The following is a 16,775-nucleotide window of genomic DNA, read 5'->3' as shown; positions in this document are numbered from 1 at the left end:
GACCAATGCTCCTTCCCTTCTCGCCCGCATACATGGATGCACGTTCATGTCTCCTCGTTCTCTCGGCTTCATACAGGGATTTTATCTCCTCCCTGTCTCACCCTCAGGAAGGGATGCATGACCAATGCTCCTTCCCGTCTCGCCGCATACATGGATGCACATTCACGCCTCCTCCTTCTCTCGGCTTCATACGGGGATCATATCTCCTCCCTGTCTCACCCTCATGCAGGGATGCATGACCAATGCTCCTTCCTGTCTCGCCCGCATACATGGATGCACGTTCACGCCTCCTCCTTCTCTCGGCTTCATACGGGGATCATATCTCCTCCCTGTCTCACCCTCATGCAGGGATGCATGACCAATGCTCCTTCCCTTCTCGCCTGCATACATGGATGCACGTTCACCCCTCCTCCTTCTCTCGGCTTCATACGGGGATCATATCTCCTCCCTGTCTCACCCTCATGCAGGGATGCATGACCAACGCTCCTTCCTGTCTCGCCCGCATACATGGCTGCACGTTCACGCCTCCTCCTTCTCTCGGCTTCATACGGGGATCATATCTCCTCCCTGTCTCACCCTCATGCAGGGATGCATGACTAATGCTCCTTCCCTTCTCGCCTGCATACATGGATGCACGTTCACGCCTCCTCCTTCTCTCGGCTTCATACGGGGATCATATCTCCTCAATGTCTCACCCTCACTTCCAACATGTGTAAATTCTTGTTCTCTTTGACGTCTGGGGCATGGGTGGCTACTGCACAGCTCTAGATGTCGCCCACCTGCAAGGTGCTATTGAAAGCACTTTTCCACATTGGACGTGCTATATTAACCCCCTCTCCCCAAATACAATAAAAATAAAGAAATATATGTGCTTCCATAATGTCTACCTTCTAATGTTTCATATGTGTAAGCACATTGTCCTCCTCCTGACCACATTCTAAAACTATGTGCAAATTGTTCCTTCCATAAACTGTCACTTCCTTGGCCCTTTATTTATAATGACTGTTATACTCTCTCTCTTTCCGCCACAGTATAAAAAAGCCTAGCACACCTCATGATTGGACTAAGAAATTCCTGTCATTTAGTTGGAAATGATTTTCCCATTATCCCCAAAAACTCCTCACTGTGTCTAAGAACGCTTTTTTTCACAGGACAATACAGATCAGATTGACTTGAAAGGTCCTTTCACGCGACTACAGAATGTCTCTCATTCCACTAAAAGATACGCCAGTGCCTACAATAGCCTAGGACTAGACTATGAGTCCCAATGTAGAAAGACCACAAGTCCACAGATATGCCTGTTTATTTAAACATCTGTATTATCATCATCGTGTGACTGTAAAGGCGGGACCTCGCGCTCTCTGTAACACGCTCCATTGGCAACATCAGTTAAATGTCGTTGGTTCAATCCCTCGCGGATGTTGTTTTTATTCCCATTTGTAACTGGGAAATACTGTCGCTGCAATACATATGTCTTAATCAAGCTAGTGCTTATTGACGTAAATGGCAGTGTTATAATGTTTCATGTACTGCAAATGTCACCACATAATGCGCTCTTAATTAGATTTGGTTGAAATACATTACAGTCACCCATGAAAAAGTGTGCAAAGAGCATTAAAGAAACAAAAGGTTCATAACAGTAACAGGACATATCGAATTGTTTCAGTCCTCCACAGAGATTGCCAATGTATTTATGGAAATTCTAAAATATCTGCCCAACTGCCGTGACATTGCCTCACCGCAATGCGGTGACTCGGATTCAAACCGAGGTTGCTGCGGCCACAACACAGAGTACTAACCACTATACGATCACGGCGAGCTACTTGGGCTGCTACAATGTGACGTTCCACCTCTATCATAAGCTGTACTCCATCTGTGATGTCATGACTCATGTTTGAATTAAAGGTTGGTTGTGATGTTATCCATGAGAATAAGTGGACACCTGATCCCCAGTCACTTATTTAAGATCTCAATAATCAAGTCAGAATCCAAATGAAAGTCATCAAAGTGGAGCCAATTAGAAATAATATAGTTACACAAACCTGGCAATGGTGCGGCAGCCAGGGCCGATAATGGCCCGCCAGCCTGAGAGCAGGAAAGTGTGAGAGCAGTGATGGTCTTGTGAGAGTTTACAGCTGTTATTGACCCTGTCCCCTTCCATTGCAGAGTTTTCTCCCTATAAGAAGTGCAGAGGCTCCCTCCGGGGTGCTAATAGTACATTTATTTTTTTGCGCAGGAGAAGTGCTCTTCACCAATTGCACGTGCCAAATCACCCGAAGGCCACCACCATAAAATTCAGGCATTCATGTTCATGCGTCCTCCATGTTATGTCCTTATAAAGGGATGCATGTTCATGATGACTCCATGTCACACCTGCATACAAGGATGCATGTTCATGCCGCCTCGTTCTCTTGGCTTCATAGAGGGATTTTATCTCCTCCCTGTCTCACCCTCATGCAGGGATGCATGACCAATGCTCCTTCCCTTCTCGCCCGCATACAATGATGCACGTTCATGTCTTCTCGTTCTCTCGGCTTCATACAGGGATTTTATCTCCTCCCTGTCTCACCCTCAGGAAGGGATGCATGACCAATGCTCCTTCCTGTCTCGCCCGCATACATGGATGCACGTTCACGCCTCCTCCTTCTCTCGGCTTCATACGGGATCATATCTCCTCCCTGTCTCACCCTCATGCAGGGATGCATGACCAATGCTCCTTCCCTTCTCGCCTGCATACATGGATGCACATTCACGCCTCCTCCTTCTCTCGGCTTCATACGGGGATCATATCTCCTCCCTGTCTCACCCTCATGCAGGGATGCATGACCAACGCTCCTTCCTGTCTCGCCCGCATACATGGATGCACGCTCACGCCTCCTCCTTCTCTCGGCTTCATACGGGGATCATATCTCCTCCCTGTCTCACCCTCATGCAGGGATGCATGACCAATGCTCCTTCCCTTCTCGCCTGCATACATGGATGCACGTTCACGCCTCCTCCTTCTCTCGGCTTCATACGGGGATCATATCTCCTCAATGTCTCACCCTCACTTCCAACATGTGTAACTTCTTGTTCTCTTTGACGTCTGGGGCATGGGTGGCTACTGCACAGCTCTAGATGTCGCCCACCTGCAAGGTGCTATGGAAAGCACTTTTCCACATTGGACGTGCTATATTAACCCCCTCTCCCCAAATACAATAAAAATAAAGAAATATATGTGCTTCCATAATGTCTACCTTCTAATGTTTCATATGTGTAAGCACATTGTCCTCCTCCTGACCACATTCTAAAACTATGTGCAAATTGTTCCTTCCATAAACTGTCACTTCCTTGGCCCTTTATTTATAATGACTGTTATACTCTCTCTCTTTCCGCCAAAGTATAAAAAAGCCTAGCACACCTCATGATTGGACTAAGAAATTCCTGTCATTTAGTTGGAAATGATTTTCCCATTATCCCCAAAAACTCCTCACTGTGTCTAAGAACGCTTTTTTTCACAGGACAATACAGATCAGATTGACTTGAAAGGTCCTTTCACGCGACTACAGAATGCCTCTCATTCCACTAAAAGATACGCCTTTGCCTACAATAGCCTAGGACTAGACTATGAGTCCCAATGTAGAAAGACCACAAGTCCACAGATATGCCTGTTTATTTAAACATCTGTATTATCATCAGCGTGTGACTGTAAAGGCGGGACCTCGCGCTCTCTGTAACGCGCTCCATTGGCAACATCAGTTAAATGTCGTTGGTTCAATCCCTCGCGGATGTTGTTTTTATTCCCATTTGTAACTGGGAAATACTGTCGCTGCAATACATATGTCTTAATCAAGCTAGTGGTTATTGACGTAAATGGCAGTGTTATAATGTTTCATGTACTGCAAATGTCACCACATAATGCGCTCTTAATTAGATTTGGTTGAAATACATTACAGTCACCCATGAAAAAGTGTGCAAAGAGCATTAAAGAAACAAAAGGTTCATAACTGTAACAGGACATATCAAATTGTTTCAGTCCTCCACAGAGATTGCCAATGTATTAATGGAAATTTTAAAATATCTGCCCAACTGCCGTGACATTGCCTCACCGCAGTCCCCTGACTCGGATTCGAATCGAGGTTGCTGTGGCCACAACGCAGAGTACTAACTACTATACGATCACGGCGAGCTACTTGGGCTGCTACAATGTGACGTTCCACCTTTATCATAAGCTGTACTCCATCTGTGATGTCATGACTCATGTTTGAATTAAAGGTTGGTTGTGATGTTATCCATGAGAATAAGTGGACACCTGATCCCCAGTCACTTATTTAAGATCTCAATAATCAAGTCAGAATCCAAATGAAAGTCATCAAAGTGAAGCCAATTAGAAATAATATAGTTACACAAACCTGGCAATGGTGTGGCAGCCAGGGCCGATAATGGCCCGCCAGCCTGAGAGCAGGAAAGTGTAAGAGCAGTGATGGTCTTGTGAGAGTTTACAGCTGTTATTGACCCTGTCCCCTTCCATTGCAGAGTTTTCTCCCTATAAGAAGTGCAGAGGCTCCCTCCGGGGTGCTAATAGTACATTTATTTTTTTGCACAGGAGAAGTGCTCTTCGCCAATTGCACGTGCCAAATCACCCGAAGGCCACCACCATAAAATTCAGGCATTCATGTTCATGCGTCCTCCATGTTATGTCCTTATAAAGGGATGCATGTTCATGATGACTCCATGTCACACCTGCATACAAGGATGCATGTTCATGCCGCCTCGTTCTCTTGGCTTCATACAGGGATTTTATCTCCTCCCTGTCTCACCCTCATGCAGGGATGCATGACCAATGCTCCTTCCCTTCTCGCCCGCATACAATGATGCACGTTCATGTCTTCTCGTTCTCTCGGCTTCATACGGGGATTTTATCTCCTCCCTGTCTCACCCTCAGGAAGGGATGCATGACCAATGCTCCTTCCTGTCTCGCCCGCATACATGGATGCACGTTCACGCCTCCTCCTTCTCTCGGCTTCATACGGGATCATATCTCCTCCCTGTCTCACCCTCATGCAGGGATGCATGACCAATGCTCCTTCCCTTCTCGCCTGCATACATGGATGCACATTCACGCCTCCTCCTTCTCTCGGCTTCATACGGGGATCATATCTCCTCCCTGTCTCACCCTCATGCAGGGATGCATGACCAACGCTCCTTCCTGTCTCGCCCGCATACATGGATGCACGCTCACGCCTCCTCCTTCTCTCGGCTTCATACGGGGATCATATCTCCTCCCTGTCTCACCCTCATGCAGGGATGCATGACCAATGCTCCTTCCCTTCTCGCCTGCATACATGGATGCACGTTCACGCCTCCTCCTTCTCTCGGCTTCATACGGGGATCATATCTCCTCAATGTCTCACCCTCACTTCCAACATGTGTAACTTCTTGTTCTCTTTGACGTCTGGGGCATGGGTGGCTACTGCACAGCTCTAGATGTCGCCCACCTGCAAGGTGCTATGGAAAGCACTTTTCCACATTGGACGTGCTATATTAACCCCCTCTCCCCAAATACAATAAAAATAAAGAAATATATGTGCTTCCATAATGTCTACCTTCTAATGTTTCATATGTGTAAGCACATTGTCCTCCTCCTGACCACATTCTAAAACTATGTGCAAATTGTTCCTTCCATAAACTGTCACTTCCTTGGCCCTTTATTTATAATGACTGTTATACTCTCTCTCTTTCCGCCAAAGTATAAAAAAGCCTAGCACACCTCATGATTGGACTAAGAAATTCCTGTAATTTAGTTGGAAATGATTTTCCCATTATCCCCAAAAACTCCTCACTGTGTCTAAGAACGCTTTTTTTCACAGGACAATACAGATCAGATTGACTTGAAAGATCCTTTCACGCGACTACAGAATGCCTCTCATTCCACTAAAAGATACGCCTTTGCCTACAATAGCCTAGGACTAGACTATGAGTCCCAATGTAGAAAGACCACAAGTCCACAGATATGCCTGTTTATTTAAACATCTGTATTATCATCAGCGTGTGACTGTAAAGGCGGGACCTCGCGCTCTCTGTAACGCGCTCCATTGGCAACATCAGTTAAATGTCGTTGGTTCAATCCCTCGCGGATGTTGTTTTTATTCCCATTTGTAACTGGGAAATACTGTCGCTGCAATACATATGTCTTAATCAAGCTAGTGGTTATTGACGTAAATGGCAGTGTTATAATGTTTCATGTACTGCAAATGTCACCACATAATGCGCTCTTAATTAGATTTGGTTGAAATACATTACAGTCACCCGATGAAAAAGTGTGCAAAGAGCATTAAAGAAACAAAAGGTTCATAACAGTAACAGGACATATCGAATTGTTTCAGTCCTCCACAGAGATTGCCAATGTCTTAATGGAAATTCTAAAATATCTGCCCAACTGCCGTGACATTGCCTCACCGCAATGCCGTGACTCGGATTCGAACCGAGGTTGCTGCAGCCACAACGCAGAGTACTAACCACTATATGATGACGGCGAGCTACTTGGGCTGCTACAATGTGACGTTCCACCTCTATCATAAGCTGTACTCCATCTGTGATGTCATGACTCATGTTTGAATTAAAGGTTGGTTGTGATGTTATCCATGAGAATAAGTGGACACCTGATCCCCAGTCACTTATTTAAGATCTCAATAATCAAGTCAGAATCCAAATGAAAGTCATCAAAGTGGAGCCAATTAGAAATAATATAGTTACACAAACCTGGCAATGGTGCGGCAGCCAGGGCCGATAATGGCCCGCCAGCCTGAGAGCAGGAAAGTGTGAGAGCAGTGATGGTCTTGTGAGAGTTTACAGCTGTTATTGACCCTGTCCCCTTCCATTGCAGAGTTTTCTCCCTATAAGAAGTGCAGAGGCTCCCTCCGGGGTGCTAATAGTACATTTATTTTTTTGCGCAGGGGAAGTGCTCTTCACCAATTGCACGTGCCAAATCACCCGAAGGCCACCACCATAAAATTCAGGCATTCATGTTCATGCGTCCTCCATGTTATGTCCTTATAAAGGGATGCATGTTCATGATGACTCCATGTCACACCTGCATACAAGGATGCATGTTCATGCCGCCTCGTTCTCTTGGCTTCATACAGGGATTTTATCTCCTCCCTGTCTCACCCTCATGCAGGGATGCATGACCAATGCTCCTTCCCTTCTCGCCCGCATACATGGATGCACGTTCATGTCTCCTCGTTCTCTCGGCTTCATACAGGGATTTTATCTCCTCCCTGTCTCACCCTCAGGAAGGGATGCATGACCAATGCTCCTTCCCGTCTCGCCCGCATACATGGATGCACATTCACGCCTCCTCCTTCTCTCGGCTTCATACGGGGATCATATCTCCTCCCTATCTCACCCTCATGCAGGGATGCATGACCAATGCTCCTTCCTGTCTCGCTCGCATACATGGATGCACGTTCACGCCTCCTCCTTCTCTCGGCTTCATACGGGGATCATATCTCCTCCCTGTCTCACCCTCATGCAGGGATGCATGACCAATGCTCCTTCCCTTCTCGCCTGCATACATGGATGCACGTTCACGCCTCCTCCTTCTCTCGGCTTCATACGGGGATCATATCTCCTCCCTGTCTCACCCTCATGCAGGGATGCATGACCAACGCTCCTTCCTGTCTCGCCCGCATACATGGATGCACGTTCACGCCTCCTCCTTCTCTCGGCTTCATACGGGGATCATATCTCCTCCCTGTCTCACCCTCATGCAGGGATGCATGACCAATGCTCCTTCCCTTCTCACCTGCATACATGGATGCACGTTCACGCCTCCTCCTTTTCTCGGCTTCATACGGGGATCATATCTCCTCAATGTCTCACCCTCACTTCCAACATGTGTAACTTCTTGTTCTCTTTGACGTCTGGGGCATGGGTGGCTACTGCACAGCTCTAGATGTCGCCCACCTGCAAGGTGCTATGGAAAGCACTTTTCCACATTGGACGTGCTATATTAACCCCCTCTCCCCAAATACAATAAAAATAAAGAAATATATGTGCTTCCATAATGTCTACCTTCTAATGTTTCATATGTGTAAGCACATTGTCCTTCCTGACCACATTCTAAAACTATGTGCAAATTGTTCCTTCCATAAACTGTCACTTCCTTGGCCCTTTATTTATAATGACTGTTATACTCTCTCTCTTTCCGCCACAGTATAAAAAAGCCTAGCACACCTCATGATTGGACTAAGAAATTCCTGTCATTTAGTTGGAAATGATTTTCCCATTATCCCCAAAAACTCCTCACTGTGTCTAAGAACGCTTTTTTTCACAGGACAATACAGATCAGATTGACTTGAAAGGTCCTTTCACGCGACTACAGAATGTCTCTCATTCCACTAAAAGATACGCCAGTGCCTACAATAGCCTAGGACTAGACTATGAGTCCCAATGTAGAAAGACCACAAGTCCACAGATATGCCTGTTTATTTAAACATCTGTATTATCATCATCGTGTGACTGTAAAGGCGGGACCTCGCGCTCTCTGTAACACGCTCCATTGGCAACATCAGTTAAATGTCGTTGGTTCAATCCCTCGCGGATGTTGTTTTTATTCCCATTTGTAACTGGGAAATACTGTCGCTGCAATACATATGTCTTAATCAAGCTAGTGGTTATTGACGTAAATGGCAGTGTTATAATGTTTCATGTACTGCAAATGTCACCACATAATGCTCTCTTAATTAGATTTGGTTGAAATACATTACAGTCACCCGATGAAAAAGTGTGCAAAGAGCATTAAAGAAACAAAAGGTTCATAACAGTAACAGGACATATCGAATTGTTTCAGTCCTCCACAGAGATTGCCAATGTCTTAATGGAAATTCTAAAATATCTGCCCAACTGCCGTGACATTGCCTCACCGCAATGCCGTGACTCGGATTCGAACCAAGGTTGCTGCAGCCACAACGCAGAGTACTAACCACTATATGATGACGGCGAGCTACTTGGGCTGCTACAATGTGACGTTCCACCTCTATCATAAGCTGTACTCCATCTGTGATGTCATGACTCATGTTTGAATTAAAGGTTGGTTGTGATGTTATCCATGAGAATAAGTGGACACCTGATCCCCAGTCACTTATTTAAGATCTCAATAATCAAGTCAGAATCCAAATGAAAGTCATCAAAGTGGAGCCAATTAGAAATAATATAGTTACACAAACCTGGCAATGGTGCGGCAGCCAGGGCCGATAATGGCCCGCCAGCCTGAGAGCAGGAAAGTGTGAGAGCAGTGATGGTCTTGTGAGAGTTTACAGCTGTTATTGACCCTGTCCCCTTCCATTGCAGAGTTTTCTCCCTATAAGAAGTGCAGAGGCTCCCTCCGGGGTGCTAATAGTACATTTATTTTTTTGCGCAGGGGAAGTGCTCTTCACCAATTGCACGTGCCAAATCACCCGAAGGCCACCACCATAAAATTCAGGCATTCATGTTCATGCGTCCTCCATGTTATGTCCTTATAAAGGGATGCATGTTCATGATGACTCCATGTCACACCTGCATACAAGGATGCATGTTCATGCCGCCTCGTTCTCTTGGCTTCATACAGGGATTTTATCTCCTCCCTGTCTCACCCTCATGCAGGGATGCATGACCAATGCTCCTTCCCTTCTCGCCCGCATACATGGATGCACGTTCATGTCTCCTCGTTCTCTCGGCTTCATACAGGGATTTTATCTCCTCCCTGTCTCACCCTCAGGAAGGGATGCATGACCAATGCTCCTTCCCGTCTCGCCCGCATACATGGATGCACATTCACGCCTCCTCCTTCTCTCGGCTTCATACGGGGATCATATCTCCTCCCTATCTCACCCTCATGCAGGGATGCATGACCAATGCTCCTTCCTGTCTCGCTCGCATACATGGATGCACGTTCACGCCTCCTCCTTCTCTCGGCTTCATACGGGGATCATATCTCCTCCCTGTCTCACCCTCATGCAGGGATGCATGACCAATGCTCCTTCCCTTCTCGCCTGCATACATGGATGCACGTTCACGCCTCCTCCTTCTCTCGGCTTCATACGGGGATCATATCTCCTCCCTGTCTCACCCTCATGCAGGGATGCATGACCAACGCTCCTTCCTGTCTCGCCCGCATACATGGATGCACGTTCACGCCTCCTCCTTCTCTCGGCTTCATACGGGGATCATATCTCCTCCCTGTCTCACCCTCATGCAGGGATGCATGACCAATGCTCCTTCCCTTCTCACCTGCATACATGGATGCACGTTCACGCCTCCTCCTTTTCTCGGCTTCATACGGGGATCATATCTCCTCAATGTCTCACCCTCACTTCCAACATGTGTAACTTCTTGTTCTCTTTGACGTCTGGGGCATGGGTGGCTACTGCACAGCTCTAGATGTCGCCCACCTGCAAGGTGCTATGGAAAGCACTTTTCCACATTGGACGTGCTATATTAACCCCCTCTCCCCAAATACAATAAAAATAAAGAAATATATGTGCTTCCATAATGTCTACCTTCTAATGTTTCATATGTGTAAGCACATTGTCCTTCCTGACCACATTCTAAAACTATGTGCAAATTGTTCCTTCCATAAACTGTCACTTCCTTGGCCCTTTATTTATAATGACTGTTATACTCTCTCTCTTTCCGCCACAGTATAAAAAAGCCTAGCACACCTCATGATTGGACTAAGAAATTCCTGTCATTTAGTTGGAAATGATTTTCCCATTATCCCCAAAAACTCCTCACTGTGTCTAAGAACGCTTTTTTTCACAGGACAATACAGATCAGATTGACTTGAAAGGTCCTTTCACGCGACTACAGAATGCCTCTCATTCCACTAAAAGATACGCCAGTGCCTACAATAGCCTAGGACTAGACTATGAGTCCCAATGTAGAAAGACCACAAGTCCACAGATATGCCTGTTTATTTAAACATCTGTATTATCATCAGCGTGTGACTGTAAAGGCAGGACCTCGCGCTCTCTGTAACGCGCTCCATTGGCAACATCAGTTAAATGTCGTTGGTTCAATCCCTCGCGGATGTTGTTTTTATTCCCATTTGTAACTGGGAAATACTGTCGCTGCAATACATATGTCTTAATCAAGCTAGTGGTTATTGACGTAAATGGCAGTGTTATAATGTTTCATGTACTGCAAATGTCACCACATAATGCGCTCTTAATTAGATTTGGTTGAAATACATTACAGTCACCCGATGAAAAAGTGTGCAAAGAGCATTAAAGAAACAAAAGGTTCAGAACAGTAACAGGACATATCGAATTGTTTCAGTCCTCCACAGAGATTGCCAATGTATTAATGGAAATTCTAAAATATCTGCCCAACTGCCGTGACATTGCCTCACCGCAATGCCGTGAATCGGATTCGAACCGAGGTTGCTGCGGCCACAACGCAGAGTACTAACCACTATATGATCACGGCGAGCTACTTGGGCTGCTACAATGTGATGTTCCACCTCTATCATAAGCTGTACTCCATCTGTGATGTCATGACTCATGTTTGAATTAAAGGTTGGTTGTGATGTTATCCATGAGAATAAGTGGACACCTGATCCCCAGTCACTTATTTAAGATCTCAATAATCAAGTCAGAATCCAAATGAAAGTCATCAAAGTGGAGCCAATTAGAAATAATATAGTTACACAAACTTGGCAATGGTGCGGCAGCCAGGGCCGATAATGGCCTGCCAGCCTGAGAGCAGGAAAGTGTGAGAGCAGTGATGGTCTTGTGAGAGTTTACAGCTGTTATTGACCCTTTCCCCTTCCATTGCAGAGTTTTCTCCCTATAAGAAGTGCAGAGGCTCCCTCCGGGGTGCTAATAGTAAATTTATTTTTTTGCACAGGAGAAGTGCTCTTCGCCAATTGCACGTGACAAATCACCCGAAGGCCACCACCATAAAATTCAGGCATTCATGTTCATGCGTCCTCCATGTTATGTCCTTATAAAGGGATGCATGTTCATGATGACTCCATGTCACACCTGCATACAAGGATGCATGTTCATGCCGCCTCGTTCTCTTGGCTTCATACAGGGATTTTATCTCCTCCCTGTCTCACCCTCATGCAGGGATGCATGTCCAATGCTCCTTCCCTTCTCGCCCGCATACATGGATGCACGTACATTTCTTCTCGTTCTCTCGGCTTCATACGGGGATTTTATCTCCTCCCTGTCTCACCCTCAGAAAGGGATGCATGACCAATGCTCCTTCCCGTCTCGCCCGCATACATGGATGCACGTTCACGCCTCCTCCTTCTCTCGGCTTCATACGGGGATCATATCTCCTCCCTGTCTCACCCTCATGCAGGGATGCATGACCAATGCTCCTTCCTGTCTCGCCCGCATACATGGATGCACATTCACGCCTCCTCCTTCTCTCGGCTTCATACGGGGATCATATCTCCTCCCTGTCTCACCCTCATGCAGGGATGCATGACCAATGCTCCTTCCCTTCTCGCCTGCATACATGGATGCACGTTCACGCCTCCTCCTTCTCTCGGCTTCATACGGGGATCATATCTCCTCCCTGTCTCACCCTCATGCAAGGATGCATGACCAACGCTCCTTCCTGTCTCGCCCGCATACATGGATGCACGTTCACGCCTCCTCCTTCTCTCGGCTTCATACGGGGATCATATCTCCTCCCTGTCTCACCCTCATGCAGGGATGCATGACCAATGCTCCTTCCCTTCTCGCCTGCATACATGGATGCACGTTCACGCCTCCTCCTTCTCTCGGCTTCATACGGGGATCATATCTCCTCAATGTCTCACCCTCACTTCCAACATGTGTAACTTCTTGTTCTCTTTGACGTCTGGGGCATCGGTGGCTACTGCACAGCTCTAGATGTCGCCCACATGCAAGGTGCTATGGAAAGCACTTTTCCACATTGGACGTGCTATATTAACCCCCTCTCCCCAAATACAATAAAAATAAAGAAATATATGTGCTTCCATAATGTCTACCTTCTAATGTTTCATATGTGTAAGCACATTGTCCTCCTCCTGACCACATTCTAAAACTATGTGCAAATTGTTCCTTCCATAAACTGTCACTTCCTTGGCCCTTTATTTATAATGACTGTTATACTCCCTCTCTTTCCGCCACAGTATAAAAAAGCCTAGCACACTTCATGATTGGACTAAGAAATTCCTGTCATTTAGTTGGAAATTATTTTCCCATTATCCCCAAAAACTCCTCACTGTGTCTAAGAACGCTTTTTTTCACAGGACAATACAGATCAGATTGACTTGAAAGGTCCTTTCACGCGACTACAGAATGCCTCTCATTCCACTAAAAGATACGCCAGTGCCTACAATAGCCTAGGACTAGACTATGAGTCCCAATGTAGAAAGACCACAAGTCCACAGATATGCCTGTTTATTTAAACATCTGTATTATCATCAGCGTGTGACTGTAAAGGCGGGACCTCGCGCTCTCTGTAACGCGCTCCATTGGCAACATCAGTTAAATGTCGTTGGTTCAATCCCTCGCGGATGTTGTTTTTATTCCCATTTGTAACTGGGAAATACTGTAGCTGCAATACATATGTCTTAATCAAGCTAGTGGTTATTGACGTAAATGGCAGTGTTACAATGTTTCATGTACTGCAAATGTCACCACATAATGCGCTCTTAATTAGATTTGGTTGAAATACATTACAGTCACCCGATGAAAAAGTGTGCAAAGAGCATTAAAGAAACAAAAGGTTCATAACAGTAACAGGACATATCGAATTGTTTCAGTCCTCCACAGAGATTGCCAATGTATTAATGGAAATTCTAAAATATTTGCCCAACTGCCGTGACATTGCCTCACCACAATGCCGTGCGAACCGAGGTTGCTGCGGCCACAACGCAGAGTACTAACCACTATACGATCACGGCGAGCTACTTGGGCTGCTACAATGTGACGTTCCACCTCTATCATAAGCTGTACTCCATCTGTGATGTCATGACTCATGTTTGAATTAAAGGTTGGTTGTGATGTTATCCATGAGAATAAGTGGACACCTGATCCCCAGTCACTTATTTAAGATCTCAATAATCAAGTCAGAATCCAAATGAAAGTCATCAAAGTGGAGCCAATTAGAAATAATATAGTTACACAAACCTGGCAATGGTGTGGCAGCCAGGGCCGATAATGGCCCGCCAGCCTGAGAGCAGGAAAGTGTGAGAGCAGTGATGGTCTTGTGAGAGTTTACAGCTGTTATTGACCCTGTCCCCTTCCATTGCAGAGTTTTCTCCCTATAAGAAGTGCAGAGGCTCCCTCCGGGGTGATAATAGTACATTTATTTTTTTGCACAGGAGAAGTGCTCTTCGCCAATTGCACGTGCCAAATCACCCGAAGGCCACCACCATAAAATTCAGGCATTCATGTTCATGCGTCCTCCATGTTATGTCCTCATAAAGGGATGCATGTTCATGATGACTCCATGTCACACCTGCATACAAGGATGCATGTTCATGCCGCCTCGTTCTCTTGGCTTCATACAGGGATTTTATCTCCTCCCTGTCTCACCCTCATGCAGGGATGCATGACCAATGCTCCTTCCCTTCTCGCCCGCATACAATGATGCACGTTCATGTCTTCTCGTTCTCTCGGCTTCATACGGGGATTTTATCTCCTCCCTGTCTCACCCTCAGGAAGGGATGCATGACCAATGCTCCTTCCCGTCTCGCCCGCATACATGGATGCACGTTCACGCCTCCTCCTTCTCTCGGCTTCATACGGGGATCATATCTCCTCCCTGTCTCACCCTCATGCAGGGATGCATGACCAATGCTCCTTCCTGTCTCGCCCGCATACATGGATGCACGTTCACGCCTCCTCCTTCTCTCGGCTTCATACGGGATCATATCTCCTCCCTGTCTCACCCTCATGCAGGGATGCATGACCAATGCTCCTTCCCTTCTCGCCTGCATACATGGATGCACATTCACGCCTCCTCCTTCTCTCGGCTTCATACGGGGATCATATCTCCTCCCTGTCTCACCCTCATGCAGGGATGCATGACCAACGCTCCTTCCTGTCTCGCCCGCATACATGGATGCACGCTCACGCCTCCTCCTTCTCTCGGCTTCATACGGGGATCATATCTCCTCCCTGTCTCACCCTCATGCAGGGATGCATGACCAATGCTCCTTCCCTTCTCGCCTGCATACATGGATGCACGTTCACGCCTCCTCCTTCTCTCGGCTTCATACGGGGATCATATCTCCTCAATGTCTCACCCTCACTTCCAACATGTGTAACTTCTTGTTCTCTTTGACGTCTGGGGCATGGGTGGCTACTGCACAGCTCTAGATGTCGCCCACCTGCAAGGTGCTATGGAAAGCACTTTTCCACATTGGACGTGCTATATTAACCCCCTCTCCCCAAATACAATAAAAATAAAGAAATATATGTGCTTCCATAATGTCTACCTTCTAATGTTTCATATGTGTAAGCACATTGTCCTCCTCCTGACCACATTCTAAAACTATGTGCAAATTGTTCCTTCCATAAACTGTCACTTCCTTGGCCCTTTATTTATAATGACTGTTATACTCTCTCTTTTTCCGCCAAAGTATAAAAAAGCCTAGCACACCTCATGATTGGACTAAGAAATTCCTGTCATTTAGTTGGAAATGATTTTCCCATTATCCCCAAAAACTCCTCACTGTGTCTAAGAACGCTTTTTTTCACAGGACAATACAGATCAGATTGACTTGAAAGGTCCTTTCACGCGACTACAGAACGCCTCTCATTCCACTCAAAGATACGCCAGTGCCTACAATAGCCTAGGACTAGACTATGAGTCCCAATGTAGAAAGACCACAAGTCCACAGATATGCCTGTTTATTTAAACATCTGTATTATCATCAGCGTGTGACTGTAAAGGAGGGACCTTGCGCTCTCTGTAACGCGCACCATTGGCAACATCAGTTAAATGTCGTTGGTTCAATCCCTCGCGGATGTTGTTTTTATTCCCATTTGTAACTGGGAAATACTGTCGCTGCAATACATATGTCTTAATCAAGCTAGTGGTTATTGACGTAAATGGCAGTGTTATAATGTTTCATGTACTGCAAATGTCACCACATAATGCGCTCTTAATTAGATTTGGTTGAAATACATTACAGTCACCCATGAAAAAGTGTGCAGAGAGCATTAAAGAAACAAAAGGTTCATAACAGTAACAGGACATATCGAATTGTTTCAGTCCTCCACAGAGATTGCCAATGTATTAATGGAAATTCTAAAATATCTGCCCAACTGCCGTGACATTGCCTCACCGCAATGCCGTGACTCGGATTCGAACCGAGGTTGCTGCGGCCACAACGCAGAGTACTAACCACTATACGATCACGGCGAACTACTTGGGCTGCTACAATGTGACGTTCCACCTCTATCATAAGCTGTACTCCATCTGTGATGTCATGACTCATGTTTGAATTAAAGGTTGGTTGTGATGTTATCCATGAGAATAAGTGGACACCTGATCCCCAGTCACTTATTTAAGATCTCAATAATCAAGTCAGAATCCAAATGAAAGTCATCAAAGTGGAGCCAATTAGAAATAATATAGTTACACAAACCTGGCAATGGTGCGGCAGCCAGGGCCGATAATGGCCCGCCAGCCTGAGAGCAGGAAAGTGTGAGAGCAGTGATGGTCTTGTGAGAGTTTACAGCTGTTATTGACCCTGTCCCCTTCCATTGCAGAGTTTTCTCCCTATAAGAAGTGCAGAGGCTCCCTCCGGGGTGCTA

General features: G+C 46.1%; 1 non-coding gene across 1 annotated transcript; it reads right to left on the bottom strand.

Moving 5' to 3' along the window:
- Positions 1 to 16,308: 16,308 nt before the first annotated feature.
- On the bottom strand, positions 16,309 to 16,380 carry TRNAH-GUG (transfer RNA histidin (anticodon GUG)). The gene has a single exon. It is a non-coding gene; the product is annotated as a tRNA-His (tRNA).
- Between the last annotated feature and the right edge of the window lie 395 nt (positions 16,381 to 16,775).

Source organism: Ambystoma mexicanum (assembly GCF_040938575.1).
Source record: "Ambystoma mexicanum isolate Mex_15411 chromosome 12 unlocalized genomic scaffold, UKY_AmexF1_1 Mex_chr12_unloc.1, whole genome shotgun sequence".
NCBI classification, from domain to species: Eukaryota; Metazoa; Chordata; class Amphibia; order Caudata; family Ambystomatidae; genus Ambystoma; species Ambystoma mexicanum.
This window is presented reverse-complemented; position numbering and strand designations above follow the sequence as displayed.